Here is a 15,348-nt window from a genome sequence, read left to right as displayed (position 1 = left end):
TAATTGAAAAAACAGAAAATCTAGAAAAATTATATCATATTTCAGAGCATTAAAACATTACGGTGAGCAAGGACCCTCAATAATGTATATAGAGGAGTCTTATATACCATCGTCTTACGTATCTAACCAAACATGGTCTGATGCCTTAAATACAGGATTACACGTTTTCGATTTACAAGGGCGAGAGACTGATAATTATTTATGCCGGTGGAGAGAAAGGGTTCCTGTCTAATTGCGTTTACCTGTTGGAAGCAAGCAACCAAAGTAGGAACTACCACGAAAACGTAATATGGAAACTTTTGTGAGGTAGATGAAAGAAACAATTTTGCCGAATTTAGAGCCAAATTCGCTACTAACCGTCGATAATGCACCCCACCACAAGAAATAAATTGACGAGGTTTTCTATTTCAAAAGTATGAAGCAAGATATAAAAGGCGTGACTTTCAAAAAAAGGAATACTATTCAGCGACGATATGTTTTTTAATTGAACTGTACAATCTTGTGCAGGCTATATAAACTAAGACATGCCCGGTACGCTTTGGACACAACTGTTACCAAACTATACTATTTGCTGCTGGTTATGAGTATTCACATCCTTGTAAGATGTTCTGGTCAAGACATCTTACGACTTCCACCCTACCACCTAAACCTCACTCCATTGAGTTAATTTGTGTCTAAGTTAAAAGTTATGTAGCTAAAAGGAATGCACCATAATTTATGTCTCAAGCTAAAGCTCTCTCAGAGAAGACAAGTACCAAGTATGGGCGCAGAAGAGTAGTCAGTAAAGTTGGCTTGCATGCACGTGGAAAAAATCGAAAAGGACTTTACAGCTGCAGAATCCAGATTGACAGTATTATAGAATCCTTTATTATATCAGTTGGAGATGGTTCGGAAACAGAAAGCAATGCTGTGACCCAGAAGGAATCAAACACTCCAATAAAAAAGCAATCAATGTACGTATATTTCTTTTTTTAATAAATTTTATTTATTACAGTATTTTAATTAAATAAATATTATTGAATTCACTGAAAATTTAATGTTTTTAAATCAATTTTTATTGAAAGGCTCGCTTAACGTGTTTTTAAAATAACTTATTTGTTGATAATAATCGGCAAATCTAAATCGTGAGTTAAAACTGACTTTCAAAAGATTATTGCGAGGAAGTGAACGCAAACCGCCACACAGATAGCGTTTAATTTTTTAAAGGGTAGTATTTGGGTTCCATGAGCGCAGCTGAATTCCTCTATCTGTAGTGCAGCTGTTGAATTGATTGGTATACCCTGTGACAGTTGGGGGAAATTAACGTTGTTACATTCGCTTTTACGTAATGTTTAGTATAGTATTATTTTTTTTTAATGTGAATTATGTGTGAGTGTACGTTTAGTCAGTCTTACTATTTCAACTTGCAGGCACTTAATTGGCTATCCGTTTTTTTTATCCAATCTTATTAGATGATAAATTTCCTCTCAGGAATTAAAACTTTAGCAGCTGACCTAAATAATGGAGTTATAATTAAAACGTTATCAAGTGAACTGTTGGTTCAGTGGGCTGTGATTGCCTATCACTCCAGACGACCTGATAATCCAACCACGCTCATTAATCTGTTTGACTAAGTATTTAAATTTATTATAACTATATGTTTTTTAGATCTAGATTTATTACAAGGTATTATTTTTAAAACTTTGTGTAATAAATTGTGAAACAGCTATATATATTTAATGATGATGTTTTTTGTAGCAATATCTAATGATTCTGTGCGTGATTGTACCTGGCGAATTAAGTTTGAAAACTATCACCTTATTGTTATGAGACTTAGTCATACATCCAGAATTGTTGCTACTTCGGCTTAGCGTATAGAATCCTTATATTCGATGATCATTAAAACCATTGGCGTTGCTATGTATTAAATTCGTTATTATTTTTTTTTTTTACTTAATCTACTTTTTATCTGGTTCCAGTTAACGTTTTTTATCTGTCAGTTTTTAAGCTTTAAATGTAATCCTTTAAAATAAAAATAGATTCAAAAAATCACCTTGATAGATTTTACCTATAAATTAATGCAACGTATATTGAAACAGTGTATTTTTAAAAGATGAACTAATAGACAGATATTAACAAACGGAAATAAGAAGTAAGTTCTATAGCATTATGAAAAACCAAACCCCTTTCGTTACACGCATTGGAAACGGAATTAGAGGAAAGTAAAATAAACAATAAATGCTATAATAATAATTCTTTGGCATAAAATATATTAAATGATATTCGCACAGTGTTCTGGCTATACGTCGTGAAGAGCTTTTAAAGCGATCCATTTTAGTGTATTTTTAATAATAAATTATAAAACAAAGGTATAATCGTCCACTAAACAAATGTGTGTAAGCTGTAATACACTTCCAGTCCTTGAAGAAATATGTTGAGAAAATTTTATGAAATAGTTCAGGCAGCAATGTTTGTGCATTTCCTTACATGCAAAAAGATTGAGGAATTATAAAGGACGAAACAACAACAAAAACATGTTATGAATAACACAATATAATTAATATATGGCCAGTAACAAGTCTGGGAGACCCTTTGTTGACATTATAACGGCTCACACTAGAAAAACTCATTTCTGCACAACTTTATGTCGTGTTATGAAAGTACTTTATGAGCATAATTACAACTGGCGTCCACAAACTGCAAATGGGAGATTTTCGAGGACAACTTAAAAATTTATAGTGGTAAGACCCATTGAGTCACTCCTCATTTTGAAATTTCTGGAAAGTACATTACCTAGAGGTCTACATCTTAAACCAGTACAAAATAGCGGCCAATTGACAGTTTTGGAAGTCGGAATTAGCTACTTATAACCTAGGTTTAAGAAATTATTTGGAGCAGCTAAAGAATTAAAATTGTATGCCCTACTCAGTAACTTTAATCTTTTAAATGTAGCCATAAAGGATGTTTTCAATAGGGAAATTAGGATTTCTATTTAACCGTTTTTTCAATGCTACCAATGAATAAAAAAATTACAAGTAATAAAACTGTCCTAAAATTTATATGAAATTTCGAACCACATAGGCTGTCATTACCTACCAGTATAACGGTTTACAAGACATGTTTAAATTACTGCCCCTCAGCTGATTGGAGATTGCACCAGTGTGGTGTAAACATGTGACACAACTCGCTGTAATGTTTGTTGATGAATTCCCTATATTTCCTGCACTAATCGATTTTTTAAGTCATTAATATCTTGTGATTTGATTTTCAACTATGTATTTGACATAAATCTACAGGAATTAGTCGAGTTATGAAAAATACGTTTGATCTGGCAGGCCACTCAATAAAACCACGTCTACCTATCCATCAAGTTCGTAAAGACAATAGTAGTGGCGGACTGCCGGCTGTAATGTTAAATTACTACGTCATTTAGAAAAAAACTTGTTCAGAATTACCTGTAGATGCCTTGATTAATAGAATTATCTGGTGCTGGAGCATATTTAAGTACACATCACCAGTATTCAAAAGTTCTCTTCAATGACGAATGGTACAATAACTCTTCCTCAGTCAGATGTTGAGTGTTTCGTTCCTGCACCAATTATTTATTTTAATCACTCCAGAGATGATAATTGCCTCTATTAAAACTCCCTATTAAGCGCCAAGGGAACTTATTAATAAATACTATATTATTTTGATTTCGTTGAAAACACAAAACTTATATCCCTTGCATTGCTTTTCAATGTGAAATAAATAATTATTAATTAATAGACCTAGCTACAGAGGTCTAACGGATTATAACTGGGAGAGGTACCTGTAAATGTTGGAGTATCAGTATGATAGATACACCGTCCAGCATTATGATGATATGGGTGTTCTGAATCCATCACACCCGAACATTATACCGTCTGGTCTAGAAGCCCTCATCACTCCGCATCGTTTTAGTGGGTGGGATTTTTCATGTACCCGACATTCGTTAACTGTGGAAAGTAATGTATATATTCTCTATAACATAACCCATTAACCTAGGACATTTCGGAAAACCAAAATAATTCTTTGTTTAAGGCAAACACTGCTTTTATATGGTTGATACGATAAAGACCATCATGTTGTTTCTGAAAAGTTTCGAAACAAACACTTTAATACTAATTACCATGTCCAAACTAAGAAAGTCTTGCCCTACCGATATAGATATGTACGAGGTGTAAATAAAATCCTGACAACACCTGGATATATTCCAAATGGATTGAAATATCGATGTACGAAATTAGAACAATCTGAGGTCCAACGCAATAAAGGATAACCGCCCTAAATAAACATTCTGTCTACTCTACATCGTAGTGAAGATTGCATAGTCATCTGGTCTTATTGTACTACACAAAATAACTATAATCTCCCATAATACTACCTTAGAACCAGTGTTTAAATGTCTAACTTACATCAGTACTGATCTGTCTCTCCTCTAAGCAGTTCAACGTTCATCCTTTTGCGAATATTAATTATAGTCTTTAGCCATATCATTCAAAAAAACTTATTTATAAATTGGTTTAGAAAGATTTAATGGTTCTATATTCCTTAGGCAATTAACTGTAATATTACTAAACCTTAAGCAAATTATCACTCTGCCTCTAACGGCACACTATACGCGCAATAAAAACTATTTCTCAATAAACCCATCCCTAGATCTCTTAATAAAAAGATTAGTAGATGATAATTGGCTAAACATCCACTGCATTTTATAGCTAATGTGACCTCCTTATCTGTCAAAGGATAAACTTGAATGGCTTATCGTTATTTTTACTGGAATTTTATTCCACCTATCAGAATATTGGATCAAAGTTATAATCATATTAACATTACAAACACTGTTCTAAATTAGTTTATGGAGATTTACAGTTTAATCTCACTCTATACTGTTAGATCCGTCACATGGCTCTGTGGATTATTACTGAATACGCTCACATTCCAGAATGATACAAGGGGCTTAAATTAGATTTATACTTTTCCAATCAGTAGGCCAATATGTGAGTGTCATGCCTGGCTGTGTTTGATAAAACAGTATAACTGTTATAAATTATGTTTTCTTATATTAAACCACTATATTATACTATAGTTTATACTGATTATGGAAAATTTGGTTATACATAGTATATTTTATTTGCTTATATTTTCAAATATATTTGTTGCAAGACTCAATCATTTTCCATGATTATGACAACAAGCCGAGTAACCAGTCAATAGAGATTACATTAAATTAAATTCTTCGTTTGAAGTTTTGATTTTGGCGATGGAAGGTTTGAAAAGGAAACAGGATTTTTCCCAGACATATGCCATCGTTCAGCGATAAAAATTATATCGCACGTTTCGGGATCTGCAATCTGATCTCTTCTTCAGTAAATAACTAACTTAACACGTAGAAAACCTCGTTTTTAAACCTAGAATTTGTACTATAAATGATCTGTAATTTTTCAATTTGTATACAAAACCTTACTTAAAATTGTTTTAACTTAGCAATTTGATAACGTACAAGCAACCCAACTAACAGTTTAAAAGAACGTATGTAGTCAAAAATCATTGAAATGATCAGCTATATATGTAACAGATTTGTTGAAAGGCTATTTTATGCAATGCTAAAGCACCGCTTTACTATGAGTTTAGAATATGTTTAAGGGGCTTATGATCCAGTAAGAATATTTACTTAAATTTAACGGCAACAAAAAATAGAAATCGTATAACTTATATTTATAAAATCCATGTCAATAAAAACATAATTTTCACGAATATTTAACCTCTATAAAAGATAATATACTATTCATGGTTTATAAGGTACGCTGATACTTTGCCTTCTCTATAAACCACTTAAATATTATATACAAATTATACTTTAATTTCAATTTGTGTCAAAGGTACAAGATACATGAGTAGCTGAACAGGAAAGTATTTTGGTTGCTGTAAGAACATTAGTAGTAGGTTCCACGCAACATTCCTTATATAAACGTAGCTTACAAATATGAAGAAACTAATTAATAAACAATACCACAGACAATTGTCAGATTATTTTTCTCTGGTACAGAATTATTTCTCGTATCACGCATGTGACAAGATGCGCTACCTTTTTACGGTAATAATTTAAAAAAGTAATTGCATATTTAAAATTTATGGAAATTAAAGAAACAAGTACTCCAAAATATCTTTATCCACACAACATTTACTTTTTACATTATAGATAGTATCGAGTTCCGTCTTGATGCTGTTATAGATCATATATGTTTTATCTTAAGGGTAACATAGCATAGTACAGATAGTTATATAACATTTACTTTTTACATTATAGATAGTATCGAGTTCCGACTTGATGCTGGTATAGATCATATATGTTTTATCTAAAGGGTAACATAGCATAGTACAGATAGTTATATAACATTTACTTTTTACATTATAGATAGTATCGAGTTCCGACTTGATGCTGGTATAGATCATATATGTTTTATCTAAAGGGTAACATAGCATAGTACAGATATTTATATAACATTTACATCGACTCATAAGACAAAAGTCATATTTAGATGGTAAATAAACCAACATGGGTTTCGTATACTTTTGAAACACCATACATATCGCGGCGGACAAATCAACCGAGTTTGAGAGACGTGATTAATGCCTCTACTATATCAGACCACAGACTGTACCGTGTCACGGCCCACTGCGGCTTGACTGTTTAATGAACGTGTCTGTCTGTCTATATATTTCCATACGCCCATGTCACATATCAATGCATTATTTCTCTGTAATCCTCTAGCACAGTTAAGCAAGTTCTAAGTTCAGTCAGTTACAAGCTCTTGTTACTTTACTTAACATGATAACGGAGTATACAGGAATAAACTGCTTTAGCTTTTCGTGCTTTGGTTGGACACCTTATCCCTTAATAATTATTTTAATTTCTTTCTAAAACAATAGCCACAGACTATTTCTGAAAATTTAGGTGAGATGGAGTTTACTAAGTATTGTTCTCAAATCTTTCAGAATCAATCTGAAAAAGTAATGTTTACTCTGAATTCACTAGCTGTACAACCGTTTTGATTATCTTTATATGTTAATCTGTCTTTTATATGATTAAATCTCTCCTTAGACGTTTCATGTAATTTGTCTCCATTTTATTAAGGCAATGGAAGTTATGGTAAATTGAAAGAGCCCTTCATTAGTCGCGGTATTATTTTGTTACAATCGTTTCACATGTACAGACCAATGGACCAATACAATGGAAAAAGACTATATTTTGGTAAAACTGAAAAATGTACCTCTCATACTATTCCCATGATTGTAACCACGTTAACCACATTTTGGCTATCAGTCTTTCAAATTCAAAGACAAAATATTTATTGTAGCATTGAACATTATGTATGGTGTTAATCAAAACATAAAATAACTCAATAAATTAAACATTTTTTTTGAAATTTATATCCATATAAATAATATGTCAAAGATGCAACATCGACAAAACCGCTCAGTTCAATAACTGTCTAGACCAAAATTAGTAATATATTAGCTTACAGGGTATCTATTAGGCTGTTGAAAGCCCTCTAGTACAGATAGAAACTAGATTATTTCTTAAAATCTTTTATGATTACGGCATGTTTTATTTCAATTGGAATACTATTTTACAAATTAGTTCCTTGATAAAAAATGTGTTTAGTGAGAGATTGTTTAAAATTGTCAGGAACAAAATTATGTTTGTACCTCGTGTTACATTTATGAGTCTAAGGTCTAAAATAACTACGGTACTTGTGAATAAAAATTACTGCATGGTGTATTAGTAGTGAAGATAGCGTTCAGATACTATCCTACTGAAAACGTTCACTAGAACTGTTACGTGACCGCATACCGTAAAAAGTTTTAAACGCATTTTTTTTGTAGAACTAAAATCCTTTGGAAATGATTTAAGTGATAAACCCTCAGAATATTAAGGTGAGATAAAATGGGAAAAAAGGACTCCGTGTGAAGCGAGTAATAGGGCATCCTGTAAACCAACTGAAGCTACTCATCTCTGAGCATAATTATATGAGTTTATTTTTATACATAAATAATTTATGTGGACATCCCATTTCAGATTTTGAAAACGAATACCAAAAAATTGTATAACAGATGAAGTACCGAAATTTCCATTATTTAGATGTAGTTTTAGGGGAATATTAAAATGGCGGTTGGATGAAAAAATTATTGGTTCAATTTTTCAAGTGATTTGGAAAAGTTTATTAGATGGGAACCATAGAGTTAAACGGGAAGAATATTCTTAAACTGATTTTTCATGACCCTTAAGTCATCGCCCTTAAAGATAAGACTAGTATCATTTTCAAACAAAATTATTTTTGGATTGTTAGAAGAGGAAGGGTTAATTACAAAAGAAGGTAAGTCATTAATGAATATTGGGAATAGCATCAGTCCCTATATGGAGCCCTAAGGAACACCGGCTTTAATTAAACTAAAATCAGAGCAAAACTCAGTTGCAGGTTGGGAGTTTTTAACGACTGAATCTTTTTTGTCAGATATGGAAAAAAACCAATAACAAATCCTGGCCTCTTACACCACAGTTTTGGAGCTTTACAGGAAGAATTTGATGATCAACAACGACAAAGAACCAGCTAAGATCACGGAAGATGCCCAATGAACAGTTACTGAACTTTCAAGAAGTATGAATTTGATCGAGCAAATAATATACAGCAGAAAATGTGTTGAGATTTGGTCGGAACCCACTTTGATATTCAGACAGTTTTCTGAGAAAAATATTTAAAAATTGGTAGTGGATGATAAATTTAAATATAAAAATAGAAATAATAAAAAATGGCCTATAATAATTTAAATCATGACAACTGTCCTTTTTGAAGACTGGGACTATTCTCGAAGATATGAAGTCTTTTGATAATAAACCTTCAGATAGGGATTTATTGAATATGAAAGAATAGAGAGATACGATCTCGTTAAATAATTTTTTATTATTGAAGTTGGCACAGACGAAATTTCTGCTTAGCCTTTTTTACAGAATTAAAAATAATTATACAGGGTAATTACGTATAACACCCATAATCACATATCACATGTAATCCACGTACATTTTTTAGAAAGAGTCTGCGTGGTATCCGACGTTAGAAACCCTTATAGTAATTAAAATATGGTTATTGTTTCAGGACTATAAAATATTCATTACATTTAAGTGTTCTTTCGCATAACAGTGAAAACAATCAGGAGTAAAAACTGGTAATTAAATATCAAAAGTAGGGTCACCATGATTGTTTAATTTTAACACAAATATACAAATAAACCAACGTAACGGGTTGTTACACATATTTGTATATTATATTTTAAGCTTCTATTGAAAATTACCAATTCGGACTCACAAAACGCATTCACATAACTATATAGCTTTAAATCTAAGAATGGAATAAGACAACCAAATGCCTCTGAAAATCAACTAAGCATAGGTAATAGGCTTGGTTAAATGGCCGAAAAGCCTAAATATATAACTTTATAAGTCTGGTAGAATAGGCTCATGTCACTGGAATTTCTAGTGGGTTCCCTCGGAAAAATAAAACATGTACACTGATTTAAACTGAAGCACAGCGTTTTGTTTAACTTAGGGGGAAAAGATACTAAAAAATAGAGTTAAAAATCCTATGAATTTGTCAGACTCGATCAACAGTCAATGACGGACGTATCAGACTTTACCACTGAGACAACAAAAGTAGGTGTTAAAAAATTAATAAGTATAAATACATGCAAATAGACTATTATGGAATACGTACATTACTTATCGTGATATAACTAAGTCACTTCAGTTAACGATTATATCAGTGAATCTTAATGTAGTTTGTGTAGTAATAGCCATTAAACATTTTACAAAATAGGATTTACATAAAAACTATTTAGATTCGAATATATGCCAAAATTCTTTTTATATTATTCTGAAAGGAACTTTTAAGGGAATATTCAACTTGATAATAGCTGTTCAACACAGACTGATTGAGTTTGCAATAAGCTGTTGAGTGATGTTTATAATCCAGAGAATTATATTCTCTTCTGATAAATATTGTCAATATAACAATTCCATTAGCAGCTTACATTTGCTAAAACTTCGAAATCATGTGAAAGAAGTGGTAAGAACGACATTATTATTCAGAATATAAATGGAACTTCTCATCCAAATGCATAAATAGTACATTTATATTCAATTACTTGTCAGTATTTGGTACTGCAGGGAAGATACCGACGGCCAATATAATATAACTATAATGTTCATGTTGAATATAGAATACAGTCTTATTAGCCACACAGAAACTAATTTAGAAGAAGAATGACTGTAGTAAATGGTGAATTACGGTATGATGGTTTCCTTCCTTGCTATTGTGTAATAGACACATTGTGATTATGTCATTATAAATATAGAATATGCGGTTATTGAAGGCTAACTGCTGTTTGTTGTGTTACAGGTTATTTTAAATGGGAGTTTCACTGCTTATTTACAACAAGTACACGGTAAAATGGCATTCAATATTATGCTTACAAGTAAGTACACTACCTGACTGTTCAATTGCATTATCTTTTAGTAATTTTAAATACGACACCAGTGATTATGGAACTGATAGAACTATGTACTCAATGCAATTATTTTGAGTTACAGGGTAAAATGTACCGTCAAGATGAAGGGATGGCAATGGGTTCTCCACTGTCTCCTATTTTCGCCAATATCTTTATGGGGGAATTTGAGCGAAAAGCTTTGGTTTCAGCTCAGTTTGAACCGAAACTTTGGTGGAGGTATGTGGATGATACCTTTGTTATTTTTTCTCATTAAGACATTGAATTAAATAATTTTTGAATCACATTAATAGTATTTCTCCTTCACTCCAACTCAATGGAAGTGGAAGTCAAAAACAAGCTTCCCTTTTTGGATGAGTGTGTATTAAGAGATAGGGATGTTCTTAAAATAAGTGTTTTTCGAAAGAAACCACACACAGGAAAATATTCAAATTATCAATCCAACCATCAAAAATCTGTCAAAGAAGGAGTATCTTACTCGTTGTTTAATAGAGCAAATAGCTTGTGCTCAGATAAAGATTGATTAAAAGAGAAATTTATGAAAGTTGAATCGGATCTCAGAAGCAATGGGTACCCTCAATTAGTAATAAATAAGTGCAAACGAACCGGAAGAATCATTCTTGAGTCAGAAAAACAGCATTGTGATAAATTTTTTTTTGATCGTCATAATTCGCTGAGATTTCTAATTGTTACTGTTATCAGGTTTTCCCCGTTATCAATATATTAGGACCAAATTTGTAACCCTTGAGGATAACTAATGTCATAATTCACTTCTGTACAACTGACAAGCATAATGTAGTAGTTAGCTGCAGTATTCGTTTGGTTGCAGTTTTGCTTTACTGGGGTTATGGCTACTAATAAAATGTAACCAAGTAAAATCTTTGAACAGCCGCCATTTTGTACTGGATCAATCTTTTTGAGTGCGGTTTGCGGCATTAAACTCTGCTAGATAAGCCCTTTAAAATGATGTCCATATTGACCTATGCTCCTATTTAAGATTTCCTTCTGACTCCTTGCGGGACGTCCCCATGATATTACAGAAAACTGATAGTTCCTTCAAAAAGTAGATTTTTAGGTGTAGTATTGATGTACCAAATCTTGTTTCTTTATCTGTTATCGTTCAGAAAATATTATACCCGTGCAGGACTTTATGTACACCCTGTATAACATTATTATTGTAAAATGGTTAAGACTGACTACACAACGGGTTACCAGTCCGCGGTACTATAGCTGAGTACAGTGAATGTTACAGTGATTGAGCAACTATATAATTCACGTCATTAAATGAAACATGTTTGAGAGCGGAACTGCTTAGATATGAATTGATTATCACAGTGAGTAGAACAATTCAAATAGCGGGGGAAGATTGATGGTGCGGGGGTAACATCATTAATCAGTCCTTTTAGTGTCACTCTGTGTCTGTACAACTCGTGCGGTGAAATTGAAATAAATTTAAGCTGCTCATATTTTAGGCTAAAACGAAAATTCAACCTAAGCAAATACCAAATTTTTAAATTAAAACATATTTAGGGATTTGTATATCATATTAAGTAGAATATACAGAGTGGTCCATAAGTACGAGATCATGAACTAAGAGGCTATCAAGGAGGTAATTTTACAAAAAATAACCCTGTTTGCGGTTATCTAGAGTTGTAGACAGATTCATAGTTACCTAGACTTATGTGGTTTTACTTGATGTTTGGAAGCCATGAAACATTTTTAAATCATAAAAATATAATACGTTTTTAGCTATTTTTAATACACAATATATCAATTTAAAATATTCTTGCCAAATTTTAATATTTCTTTTACAAGATATTTCATCGTTCGCAAGGCACGTAGGGACGGTGAGGAAATCGAGATAATAGTTTGGAGTTTGTGTCTGTAGTTAGTCATAACTATGTGATATGAGGTTTAAGCGTCATTGAAGGCCTATTAACAAACAGTATTGAAAGGTAATATCCACGTTTAAAAATGTATGTAATTTTGATGTATAAAAATTGATTTACAATAGATTTTTGTAATACATACAAACAGAAGTACACTTTTGTGTGCCTCTGTTGTAAGGTTCAGTTTTGAACAGTTCTTATTGATATGACGTTAGATTTTTTTGTGCATACTAAACCTTAAGTCTAAAGTTTTATCCTTAAGAAAAATATAAATTCCTGCCAAAAAAGTGATGCATTTTTGTAAGACCTAACGAGATCAAATGTCTGACAATCTGTTAACTAATGCCAATCAACCTCAGTCGTGGTCGGTCATAATACGTAGCATCACGTGTATGGAAGACCATCCGCATGACTAATGCCATTGAATGAATTTTTATATTTATCGATTCGTAATGGTGCGATGGAGTGTGTTATTGAATGTATTAAAAACAAGTTTACTATATAATTTTGTTACATTTGGCTCTTAAACAAGATTCTAATGCCGATAATACAAGTGCCAGTTCAGATAAATAAGAGCTCGTTTGGTGGCTAATTAACGACTGAATGGTCTGTGAGGTAAAGATCCAACGTTTAACAGTTACATTAGGATCTTAAGACTTTAATGCGGCGATCATCAACTTTTCTAACCGGCCAAAGATTTTCTTTCCTCTCAATCAAATTATTAATTTCGACATTAGAAGTCAGTTTTTCTAAACCTTTGTTCATCTCACCCGAATCATCATTAAAAAGTACAAACTATTTGGAAGTATACATTCATAATTTATAAATACTTTGTTGGCTAGATTATACAAAAAATACTATGAAAATTTTATAAATTATATTTTCTTATTTCAAAAATTGCACAGTTTTATAATTAGCTACACGTGAAGATCTACTTTTCTTTTTAAAAATTTGAAAGGGATATTACCATTGTAAAAACTTTAAAAAAGCTGTTTTTGTGATTCCTATAAAGCTTTGTTGTTACCGGATGATTAATTATTCATAAACCACTATTATATTATTATAGTATAGTATAGTATAGTATAGTATAGTTTAGTATTATATTATTAACTATTATAGTATAGTTTTAATTTAACTATTTCAACTTTAAGTAATATTTTTATGACTACGAGTTCCTACCATAGTTTCTGGATTTTAATAGTTTATGAAATCATTAAACTTCATGAAACGAACTAAATAGACGAGAAATTAAAAATTTTTACACTTTCAAAAATTAAAGTTTGAAATTATTGGTGTTTTATTTTGAAAAACAAAACAATTGAAATGGCAGATACGTTATTTGGTGAGAATCACGTATTGGGTAGAACACCAAACACTATTGTAGACTTAATTTGTTTACCGTATTTCATCAATTTCCCAATTTACTAATATATTTCTCAGTAAGTATCATATAGACACAACATTTTTATCGCCTAACTTGGGCGAATACCTCACTGTGCGTCATGGTACACTTGTTGATCTTATTAATATTTGATTTTGTGAAAGCTATATAGGTTTTTAGCTTTATTGAAAAGCTTTTATTATTTTTAACTTCCAACCTTACCATTATGGCAAATTGATAATATTTATAGGTGTTGAAAAAAGATGTATATTTAATATATTTGGGAAGTAAATAATAAAACCTCAAAAATAGCAATAAACATAATAAAATAAAATAATTAAAGTCATAAAATGCAATAATGTAAAATAATGGCATTATTACTTCAACACAACGGCAATCATCTTGATAATCGTGGCAACAAACGAGGTGCCTTAAGATCTACTTTCTCACTCTGTCCTGGATTTAATCATTACTTTAAGAAAATAAAATCTATTAGTAAATTATAATTTAGAATATCGTAAAGTTATAGTATTCTAACATACTATCTAAATAATACAGGTTGGTAATATTATGTAGAAGAAACACTAATGCTATTTCGCTTTGTTGGTAGATGTAGGGTTATAATAATACCTTAAAATATATACTATAGTCTATTAGAACTGTTTTATAATGAGAAAACTTACTGGGTGGATACTCTGTCTTTTAATAGAGGATTAATCAAACTGTCCTTATACTAGGGTCTAGTGTAAAGCAATCAGTCATTGTTTACGTAGTTCAGTACTGTGATATAGAGTACCTCTTACAATTAATCACTGCTTTACGTTTTTCATTACTTGTGATCAAAGAGACGTTCATTATAAATGTCAAGCACAAACTAAAACTATTATTTTTTTTTTTCAAAATATTCTCATTGAAATACCCTGTTCAAGTTTATAATGGCGCTGTATTAGGTCGGTAGTGACAACCTTGTAAACAAATACTATCCCAGAGGGTTCACATCTAGCTCATTTATACTTTCCACTTGAATCTACAATGACTACAAGAAATTCTAATATGCCACTTAAATATGGGTAAGCCACTTAATTTATGTCCAAGAGTGACACCTCACTAGCCGCAATCGTCCAGATATTGGGGTATAGTGTTGAACAGGTCAGTTTACTGTGGAAAACATCTGTTGGACAATGTGGGGCTTCTTTGTGTTAAAGGGCGTGGTTTGCCTGTGAGCAATATTGCCTCTCTAGGTCTGCCCTGGACGCTATGACTGGAATATAATGGAACAGATTTCTGTTTCATCCTATTCCTAGGAGAAATTACTGAGTTATAGAGCCCACTATCCCTCGTCATGAGATCTATACAATAAGCGCTCCTAACACTAATCTTACCCATTCTGAATAACTAGTCACTCCGGAAGCAAGCGCAAAGTTCCTTTTAGGACTTGCTTAAAAATTTCTTTGAAATGCAATGAAGGCTTGATTCGGCTTCTTTCACTAAGCGAACAGAAAAGCCAATACTGCT

This window comes from Homalodisca vitripennis, chromosome X (genome assembly GCF_021130785.1).
Source record: "Homalodisca vitripennis isolate AUS2020 chromosome X, UT_GWSS_2.1, whole genome shotgun sequence".
NCBI lineage: Eukaryota > Metazoa > Arthropoda > Insecta > Hemiptera > Cicadellidae > Homalodisca > Homalodisca vitripennis.
Note: the sequence above shows the minus strand (reverse complement) of the source record.